Below are 10,695 nucleotides of genomic sequence, written 5' to 3' on the forward strand. Positions count from 1 at the left end.
ATTCATCTTGCTGGTCATACGGAAAGAGAGTAATTGGGGAGCGAACAATTAAATGCTAAACTGTGTGTGTGTGTGTATTAAACACCATTCCTTTACTTATCCCATAATTGGGCCCTGCCAATAATACAAACAGATTGAGTGATATTTAAATGGCTGTCTGGCATGTACCACGCGGAGGTGGACTAGAAAGTGAATATAAGTGTATACAGCAGGGCACCAGGCTTCTTCGAGGGCTTGTAGTTTGTGTTATGTACTGGATCCTCACTGATAGCAAACAATGCTATCATTATCCGTGACGCCCTGTTCCACACGGCGACATAATTCGCTATTAAACATTAGCAGATAATACACAAACCTGGCCTCTCCCTAGACAGCAGGAAGGAGGGAAGTTTAGCAGGGTGCAGAGATTAGCCCACATTATGTAACAGCTAATGGCCCTTCTCTGACAGACAGACAGCAGGGGAGGAGGGGGGCTGGCTCTGGCTCATGCAAACATTATAGAACAAGTTAAGCGTGCAAGAAACGTCCCTTCTAAAGTTACTTTGAGAGCAGAAACCTCACTAATAAGCCCCCCAACAACAACAACAAGCCCTTAACAGGTTAATCGAGACAACTGTGGCATACCGTTACGCGGCTAGGCCTTTCCCTGTGATTGATCCTCTTTGCAAGGCCGGCGTACTAAAGCGTTACCAAGTTGATGGGGGGGATGTGACGTATACATAGGATCGACCCCCCCGCCACCCCCCATACACACGCGCACGCACGCGCGCCTCGGTCCAGTTCTCGCTTTTTACTCTCCTTCTTTACACCTCTCCCCAACTAACATGACCCAAAACATTCTCCAAAACAGCCGATCGGCAACAACACGCATGTTTGCCCCCCCCCGAAACAAACCAAAAGTGCAAACAGTTGGGACTCACCTCGGGAGCCGACCGGCCGGCCGTGCGCGACGGAATGACACCGGAGGCTGGAAGCGGCACGTTTTTTGTTTAGTTTAGTTGTTGTTTGGGGGGGGAGGGGGAGGAGTGTTCGGCTTCTCTTTTTTTTTGCTGTTTTTTTTTTAATTTTAATTAGACTAGATCTCAACTTTCACGTGACTGGCACGACCAGAGGAAGCGATCCCCGCGAACTCTTTGCCGGTGTTGTTCTCGCGTCGTCCGTCCCCGCGCGGCGTCCGCTCACACACGGTCTGCTCTGCTCTGCTCGCTCCGCTTTGCCAGCTGACTGACTCCCCTCCGCCCCGCCCCGTTTACACGGCGCTGGACATCTCCTCCGGCAGGGAACCCCACCTTAACCCTTGGAGAGGAGGCACGTATACCAAATAATGAAAATCCGTGGCGCTTTTACGAGCGTCGATTTCGCGGTCTGCGGGGTTTTTTTTTTTTTTATTACGCGTGACACGCGCCTGCGCGTTTAAACTGCGGTTTAGGGTCGTTTGTCCCCACGTGCAGGCTGATGGGCCCCGTGCATCGCTGCTCTAATCTCTTCTTCTGTCTGTATTCGCATCTCGTCGCGCAATCGTGTGAACAAGTGTCCCTATCATTACCTGAAGCTTCCTGCAGTTTCGACACATCGGTTCTGTACAGCCAGCGAGTTAGGAGAACAGTAGCGGAGGGAAGGTTGGGTGGGTCGTTCAACCTACACCCCCCCCCCCAAAAAAAGTCCAACTAATGCCCCTTTTCCGCTACATGGTACCGGCTCGACTCAACTCGCTTCTGTGTCTTTTTCCATTACTGTAACAGTACAGTAAGTGTAGCTAGTCGTCATAGCGACGCCTGGTTTTCAATTTCAAAATGGACTTTTAAGATAACTCCGCTTCGACCGCTTCGGTATTTAAAAAGTGCCGGGTGATAGCCCATGCGCACATTGATGACGCAGTGACGCAAAATGACGCAGTGACGCGTTTATCTGACCAATCAGCGGTCTGCATTTGGTACCACGCCTCTTTTTTTAACCTCGACGAAGGCGGTACCAGCAAACTGGTAAGTTACCAAAATGTCGGTACTTCCCAGTAATGGAAAACGAAAAAAGGGCGAGTCGAGTTGAGCCGGTACCATGTAGTGGACAAGGGGCATAACTGTACTCAATGAAACCAAAGAGCAGTCACTTTATGAGCAAATTAAACTCATAGTCACTAGCATACAACTTTTTATCTCCGCCAGGTGGTAGCCTGGGGGGGGGGTTATGTGTTTGGTCGCACGCGTGTGTGTCCGCGGCTAATCTCGCAAACTACTTTTGTGCATAGTTATGACTGTATGATGAACCTGTCGTAGTTGCGGTGATTTAAAACTTGGAAAAATGGGTTCTCGCTCCCACAGCTCGCTTGTCAAACGCTGCCCGCTCTCAACCGTGCGCATGCGCGACGCATATACAGTTGACTCAGATCGGGCAGCGACTGTGTCAAAAACCAAAACACGCATTCAGCTATGAGTTTTGGAGGAGGAAAAAAACGAGAAGTGTATCGTATTTCTCAAACCAGCAAATCATTCACTGCTGATTTCAGTACGGGAGAACTGGAGGAACACTGGATGAACCAAAAATAATTCCCCTTATTCACCACACTCAGCCAACACGGCGTCATCTTCAACACAGCCTAGTGCTAGCTCAGACTGACCACCACTGTCTTCCTAAGACATCGAGTCACTAAAGACGAAGCGGTTCCCCTCCTGTCGAAGGTGGATGCCGTCTCAAACTTTCCACACCCACTCATGGTGAAGTCCCTGCAGGAGTTTCTGGGCATGGTGAACCTTTTCCATCGTTTCATTCCGTGAGGCTGCTCTACTCATGTGGCCCTTTTATGAGGCCCTCAAAGGCAAGGTCACCAAGCATGCCGTGGACTGTTCCGCAGAGAGGTACAAGGCATTTGCAGACACCAAGAGTGCTCTGGCTAACGCGACAATGCTGGTGCACCCATCACCCAAGGCTCCGATCGCCATCACCACAGACCACACAGTCGGTGCAGCGCATGAGCAGTGGGTGAACAGTGCCTGGCAGCCACTTGCTTTCTTTAGCCAACAGCTGCGCCTGAATGAACGGAAATACAGCACCTTCGACCGGGCGCTCCTTGGCCTCGTCGCAGACTGCCTTTCCCAGGCCTTCACATTGGCCATCCATTTGGGACTTGACTACAACCGCATGGCAGCTGATCCGGCCTCTGACCTGAATTTGCAGGCTTACAGGATAGCTGTCACAGGACTGCATTTAGAGAACGTGGTTTTCAACGACACTGGTACTACACTCCTGTGCAAGATCTCCAAGGCTGCCTCCACCCAGCCCCTCAATCCCACCGGATGGAGGCAATAGGTCTTTGACACTGTCCATGGCCTTTCACACCCAGGCAGGAAGCCTTCTCAATGACTGTTGGCAGCCAAGTTCATCTGGCTTGGGCTCAAAAAGGATGTGAGAGACTGGGCTGACACCTGCATGGAGTGCCAGCGCTCTAAGGTGCACCGCCACACCAAAGCACCACTGGCGCCCAAAAGGAGGATTTTACCACATTAACGTGGACCTGGTGGGCCCCATACCTCCCTCCCATGGTTTCACATACCTCTTCACCATGGTGGGCAGGGCCACTCGATGGCCAGAAGCCGTCCCGCTGTCGTCAATGACATCCACCAACATAGCACGGATGTTCATTAGAACTTGGGTCACCCGGTTCAGTGCCCCATCTGACCACTCCTCTGACTGAGGCCCACAGTTCACTTCAGAGCTCTGGAATGCAGTCACAGAATGCCTGGGAGTGAAGCTCCACCATGTACCACCCGCAGGGTAACAGGTTGTGTGAGTGTTTCCATCACTTCATGAAGGCTGCTCTTCGGGCCAGCCTCAGGCTCCCATGGGTTACATTGGGCCTTAGGACTGCTAAGGAGAATCTCCAGTCCTCGTCCGTTGAACTGGTTTACGGCAAACCACTGCGGGTCCCAGCAGATTTCATCCTCAATGCCATGGCCTTTGGTCTGCGACCCAACAGCGGTCCATGCTCTTGGACAGCCCCAGGGCCTTTGCTCCTATACCCATGTCGCAGCACGGTCTCCCGCAGTCTCACGGTCCAGCCAGTCTGCAGGCAGTGAAGTATGTGTTCATCTACCACAACGAGGTTGAAGTAGTAGTAGGACAGCCGTTCAGTGTCTTGGAGACCGGGAACAAACACTTCATAATGGACATTGGTGGCAAGCTGGAACATGTTTCTGTGAACCGCCTCAAGCCAGCTCACCTGGACTTGGAACGTCCTGTCGGACTAGCCTGGCCCCCTAAGTGGGGGCGCCCCCCTACCCTGCCCCCACACTGCCACAGGCCCCCTAAAGCTCCCCCAGCGCACACCCTGGCCCCTGCTCTCATTCGGTGGAGCGGAGCCGTTCCAGCCGGGCCATCCATCCCCCACCATGTTAGCTCTTCTTCTTATGGTGAATTCTGGGGGACGTGTGTAGCGGACACTTAACGGACTTATGGACATAATTAACCATAGCCTGTCGTTCGTTGTGTTGTTCAATATGTACAGTTATGTCATGTTACTTTTCATGTTGACTTGCTCACTTTAAGAGGTCAGTGCGTAGCCATGGTAACGTGGTGACTTTACGGGTAATTTTGTTTTTAGTTGTTTTTAGTATTTTGTTGTGTGGGCAGCACCATTGTGTTTTTTTTTGTTTTTGTTTTTTGATAGTTAGTCTAGCAATAAATTACACATGCATTGGTGTAGTCAAAGAGAGAAGTTGTTTGTCTCTGGTTTCTCGCAACTTCCATAACCTGACACTTTTCGATTGACTACAGGCCTGTACTGAATGTGTTAACATCAGTCAGTTAGTCTCTAATGAACTTTATCCTAACCAAATATTTCTAGCACATAAGACAGTTAAGTAACCCTTTTGCTACCACATTTGTGTGTGTGTGTGTGTGTATGTGTGGGTGTGGGAAGATGGCGGCTCAAATTCACGTTTGCAGCGGCCTAACCCAGTACCGTCCATGCAGTGTCTTAGTCCACGCCTGCGTCTAACTTTTGTCTCTGTTTGATTGCTGGGAGAGCTGGCGCTGGATCAGCTGGGAGAGCTTGGTCTGCTGCGTCCTGTGGGCCCAGGGACCACGGCCCTGCCTGGTGCTGCGCCCGAAGAGGTAACACCAAGGGCGGTCTGACAGGACGCGGAAGAGGGGCAGGCTAAGCTAACTGCTAGCCTATGCAGACCGGTAGTTCCGATAACACCGAGGGTGGTCTGGCGGCGGCCTCACCTGGCGTTGACTGTGGTGTTTTTTGTGTTGTTGTGTGGAGTGTGGGGTAGGTGGGTCGAGGGTGTCTGGCTGGGAGAGCTGGCGTTAGATCAGCTCAGGGAGCCTGGTGTGCTGCATGCGGTGGGCCCAAGGACCACGGCCCTGCCCAAAGCTGCGCCCGAAGAGGTAACACCAAGGGTGGTCTGACAGGACACGGAAGTGGGGCAGGCTAAGCTAACTGCTAGCCCATGCAGACCAACTGTTCTGACAGTCATCCTGGCTGGTGTTTGTTCTCTTGGACAGTGATTTTTTTTTGGGGGGGGGGGTATTTGTGTTAGCTTGGATATTTGTGTATTGTAGTTTGGATATGTGTTTCTGTCTTTGTGTTGCACTGCTGTGGGCGGGGGGGGGGCGATATTTCGTTTCATTTCGTGTTCCTGATTCTTATCCAAAGGAGTTGAATCAAGTGCAACTGGACTTGGTATATATCCGTGAAGACGTTTCGCCTCTCATCCAAGAGGCTTCATCAGTTCATGCCTTTCTGACTAGACCAAGCTAGTCTGACTGGCTGGTGATGAAACTCAGATATTTATCCTCTTTGGAGTCGTTATCAGCTATTGATGTCCATGGCTCTTTGTGTTCCCATGTTTAGCCACGCCCGTCGTTATCAGAGCTATTGATATGCGTGGCTCTTTGTGATCCGATGTTAAGCAGCAACGGTCGTTGGGGATGTTAGTTTCGACTTCGTTAGTGCTCCATTCAGTGGTCATTAGTCATTGGAGCCGTTAGTGACCGACTGTTGTTCTTGGAGGCTAGGCTTCTTGAGTCTCTTGGGTAGAGATGAAAGGACGACATTGTAAGTGGGAGATAGGTGGTGTCGCAGACCTCCTCCTCTGTTGAGGGGTGGTTTTTCCAGTTTCGCATAGATGGCTTCCTTCACCCCTCTTTCAAACCATCTATCTTCCCTGTCCAAAATGTGTACGTTGCTGTCCTCGAAGGAGTGTGTCTTCTCCTTTAGGTGTAGATAAACTGCTGAGTCTTGTCCTGAGGAGTTTGGCCTTCTGTGTTGGGCCATCCGTGCAATCCTCATTGCATTGTACAGCATCCACCAGATTGCTTTTTCGGGTGTGTGGTACACGGTCTTTGGGATGAACCAGTCTTTGTCGGAGTGTGTTGCTGGGTTTGAAGTATACCGGGATGCGGTGTTTGTTAAAAATTCTCCTGAGTTTCTCGGAGACCCCAGAAACATAGAGGATGACTGTGCTATTCCTTCTGTTCCTTTTATCCTCATCGCTCACCCGGTTGGTCTTCTCGGAACGTGTTGCGGCGGGCGTTGCTAAACATCGGAACACAAAAGAGCCACACATATCAATACCTCTGATAACGACGGACGTTGCTAAACATCGGAACACAAAGAGCCATGGACATCATTAGCTCTGATAATGACTCCAAAGAGGATAAATATCTGAGTCTCATCACCAGCCAGTCAGACTAGCTTGGTCTAGTCAGAAAGGGACGAACTGATGAAGCCTCTTGGATGAGAGGCAAAACGTCTTCACGGATATATACCAAGTCCAGTTGCACTCGATTCAATTCCTTTGGGTAACCATGACCTGGATGAATGAGAACATTCACAGACTTCCTGATACTTGATTTAAACCGTCTTATCTCTGACCCAATTTACCAGGTCTCACCCAGCCACTGCCCAGTGGGTTCAGAGGTCAACTCCATTTACACACCTGTAACCATCAAAGTTTAAAAGCAGATAAGGAGGAGAGTTGGAAAGGGAATCCAGGAAGAAGAGAGCTCACCACACACACACACACACACACACACACACACACACACACACACACACACCAGATAGCATCTGGATGTGGGCCACTTCAGGCAATGATGCGGCCCTGATGGCCTTCTTCTGGCCCTGACAAAATGGATGTGAGCCTGAAGTGTCCTACATGTATAACAGCAAATATGGCCCAAATATGCCAAATCAAATGTGGGCATTTTTGGCAAAGATGTGGTGCTCTCGACAACATGTGATCTGGATGTGACCCTGAAGTGGCCCGTGTGGTGAATGGTGAATATGGCCCAAATATCACAAAACAAATATGGGCCACGTTTTTCAAATATGTGGCACATGCAGCATTGCTATGGCTTGGTTCTGGCCCAGATCTGGCAAACAGGAGCGGGCTGCCCAAGTGCCGTCACGCCACGCGGTATGTGGGACGGGTGCGGGCCACAGCAATTTTGCTATCTGGGACACACACACACACGGAGTCAGGAGAACTAATGAACTTTATGGGGTCAACTAATAGAGGCTGATTAAATGAACATTTTCCATCTCATCAGCAGATGTCTTTTATTTGCAGTGAAGTGAGAAAAGAAAACATTTTAATACCCAGTACCCACATGTGAGCGCGGGTAATTCTTCCCATAACCTCTTAAAGAAGGTCTTCCCGATGGACTCGCCCCGAACTTCAAAGTAATGGCCGCTCCGAGGAGAAGTGTTTTGAATCGCGTCCGGAACCGGTTTCGAGGCTTTGTAAGGCCTTTCCCGGGTCAACAGACTTTAAAGAACGACGCCCCCCCCCCCTCCTCCACCACCGAGCGGCGAGTTCCGCGGAGTTAAAGAGCCCAACTGCGGCATTTATTTGTGTTCACAAGTTCGCCGCGGCTATCAGCATTACATAATCTACAACAGACGCAGCTTGATGCTTCCCACCGAACTGGGTTAACCACACAAACACACGCACACACGCGGTGTTTTGAAAACAGCGGCGAAGCATGGCCGTTAAAAATCCCTCCGACCCTTGTTGGGTAATCGTTTGACGTCCCAGATGTTGTGGAGCGCGAGTCCCTCAAGGCCAGGGGGGGGGGCGGGGGGGGGGCTTAACCCTAGACACATCAGACGCACGCGCACACGCATGCCATCGCGGGGTGAATGGTTGTAAACACGGCGTACAGCCGGCCTACGCGGGGTGAGTTACGAGTCTGAGAGTGACATCAAGACCCTCGGGTTTTTTGGGGCCGGTTCTGATGTGTGAAGCTGGCTGAGACGCCACAAATGGTTGGGTTCTAAACCCAGTGGCCGCGAAACCTCTGCGGGCGCCACGGAGTAAACAAGACTGTGTGTCGCTGACATGGAACTAGGTCATCCTGATACTCCGTGTGTGTGTGTGTGTGTGTGTGTGTGTGTGTGTGTGTGTGTGTGTGTGTGTGTGTGTGTGTGTCCTTTTTTTCCCTATGCAGGTGACTCACGGTGTTTGTCCATGCCTGTGTGTGTGTGTGTGTGTGTGTGTGTGTGTGTGCGTGTGTCCTTTTTTTCCCTCTGCAGGTGACTCACGGTGTTTGTCCATGCCTGTGTGTGTGTGTAAGTTTGTGCGTATGTGTGTGTTGTTGTTGTACTGTTTGGTGCGTGTCTTCCCGTCAGCGCTGAGATGGAGTGATTGCATGGGAGGGAAGGGAGAAGGGGAAAGATAAGGGGCAGAGTTGGTGTCCGAGGGAGGGAACAAGAGGACGGGGCAAGGTTTAGCTTGAGAGTGACGGTTATTTATTTATCGGCGCTATATCTATTTTATCAGTGCCATGTTTTATAACAATGTTCACTTGTGAAATGTCCCCCTCAGAAGTAAACAAAGGAGCGGGGCGTCCGGGTAGCGTAGCGGGTCTATTCCGTTGCCTACCAACACGGGAATCGCCGGTTCGAATCCCTGCGTTACCTCCAGCTTGGATGGGCATCCCTACAGACACAACTGGCCGAGTCTGCAGGTGGGAAGCCGGATCCCCAGATAGCAAAATTGCTGTGGCCCGGACCCGTCCCACACCCGACACGTTCTCCGGCCCGCATACCACGTGGAATGACGGCACTTGGGCGGTCCGCTCCTGTTTGCCAAATATGGGCCAGAACCAAGACATAGCAGTGCTGCATGTGCCATATATTTGCCAAAGGTGGCCCATATTTGTTTTGTGATATTTGGGCCGTATTCACCATTCACCACACGGGCCACTTCAGGGTCACATCCAGATCACATGTTGCCGAGAGCACCGCATCTTTGCCAAAAAAGGCCCAGATTTGATTTGGCATATTTGGGCCATGTTTGCTGTTATACATGTGGGCCACTTCAGGCTCACATCCATTCTGTCAGCGCCAGAAGAGGGCCGTCAGTGCCGCATCATTGCCTGAAGTGGCCCACATCCGGATGCTATCTGTCCTGGTTGCTGCACTAGCGCCTCCTCTGGTCGGTCGGGGCGCCTGTTCGAGGGGGGGGCTGGGGGGAATAGCGTGATTCTCCCACGCGCTACGTCCCCCTGGCAAAACTCCTCACTGTCAGGTGAAAAGGAGCGGCTGGCCACTCCACATGTATCGGAGGAGGCACGTGGTAGTCTGCAGCCCTCCCCGGATCAGCAGAGGGGCTGGAGCAGAGACCAGCACGGCTCAGAAGAGTGGGGTAATTGGCCGTATACAAATGGGGAGAAAAAGGGGGGAGAATCTAAAAAAAAAAAAGAAAAAAAAGTGTGCTCTTCTTCCTCTCTGTTTTGTCACAGCTTGGCGGTTTGTTTTTTTTTTTGTTTTTTTTTTTCAAGCACTTTCACTCCCTTAGTCACCTGGTAATCTTGAAACCTGAATTAGCAACCAAATAATCCTGTTTTCATTCCGTCTTTTCCTTGGGCGTGGGACTGGAATGTAATGACGCATCTGCACCGCAAACTCAAGACCCCATTAAAAAGCTTGGAACGCCGTCTTGGGATCCAGACATTCGGTTCTTTGGTCCCTGACGTTGCACTAGATTACACAAACAAGTGCACGTGAGTACCCGCACGCATGCACAGGTGTGCACGTGCCCACACACACTGCAGGGGGCAAAAGTCGAACAGTAATGTGCAGTAAATCACTCTTAAAATGGTTTATTCGCATCCTCCTTGTGTGTATACAGTCTATGTGTGCATGTACGTGCATGCACGTGTGTGTGTGTGTGTGTGTGTGTGTGTGTGTGTGTGTGTGTGTGCACGTGCATGCATGGGTGCACGTGCCCAGACTTTCAACAGCTCCTGCGGTGTGCCTTGGCCCCGCTTCCTCCCGTATGGAGCGAGTCAGGGGATCACAGAAGGAGCCATTGATTAGCCCACATGACAGCAGCTTTTCCACCCACGGCAGAAGATTCCTGTCGTGCTGTCCGCCGGCGACGTCACAGCAGCTGGCCCGAGCCTCCCGAGCCACTCTGACGCACCTCTCACTTCACTGCCCGTCTCCAAACCGGGGCACGCCGGACATCTAGGTAGGGCCTATTAATACCCGCACAATGGGAGATCTTCTTTTGAGGTTTCCTACTTGAGACCCAGACATGGGAGTAAGTGGGAGGGGGCGGGGGGGGAGATATGCATAGGTGGCGGCGGCGGTGCGGGTGACGGCGGGGTCATCGCCGTCTCTTTGGGGGCTCAGCGGCTCGCTGTTCAAACCCATCTCGGTCCCGGAAGACCCTCTCTATCTCTCTC

General features: G+C 51.5%; 1 pseudogene; it reads right to left on the minus strand.

Annotated features, from left to right (window-relative positions):
* LOC130128641 (growth factor receptor-bound protein 10-like) overlaps window positions 1–1,195 on the minus strand; it is a 36,870-nt pseudogene extending 35,675 nt beyond the window's left edge.
* Window positions 1,196–10,695: the final 9,500 nt, after the last annotated feature.

The sequence above is a fragment of the Lampris incognitus genome, chromosome 18 (assembly GCF_029633865.1).
Source record: "Lampris incognitus isolate fLamInc1 chromosome 18, fLamInc1.hap2, whole genome shotgun sequence".
Lineage (NCBI taxonomy): Eukaryota > Metazoa > Chordata > Actinopteri > Lampriformes > Lampridae > Lampris > Lampris incognitus.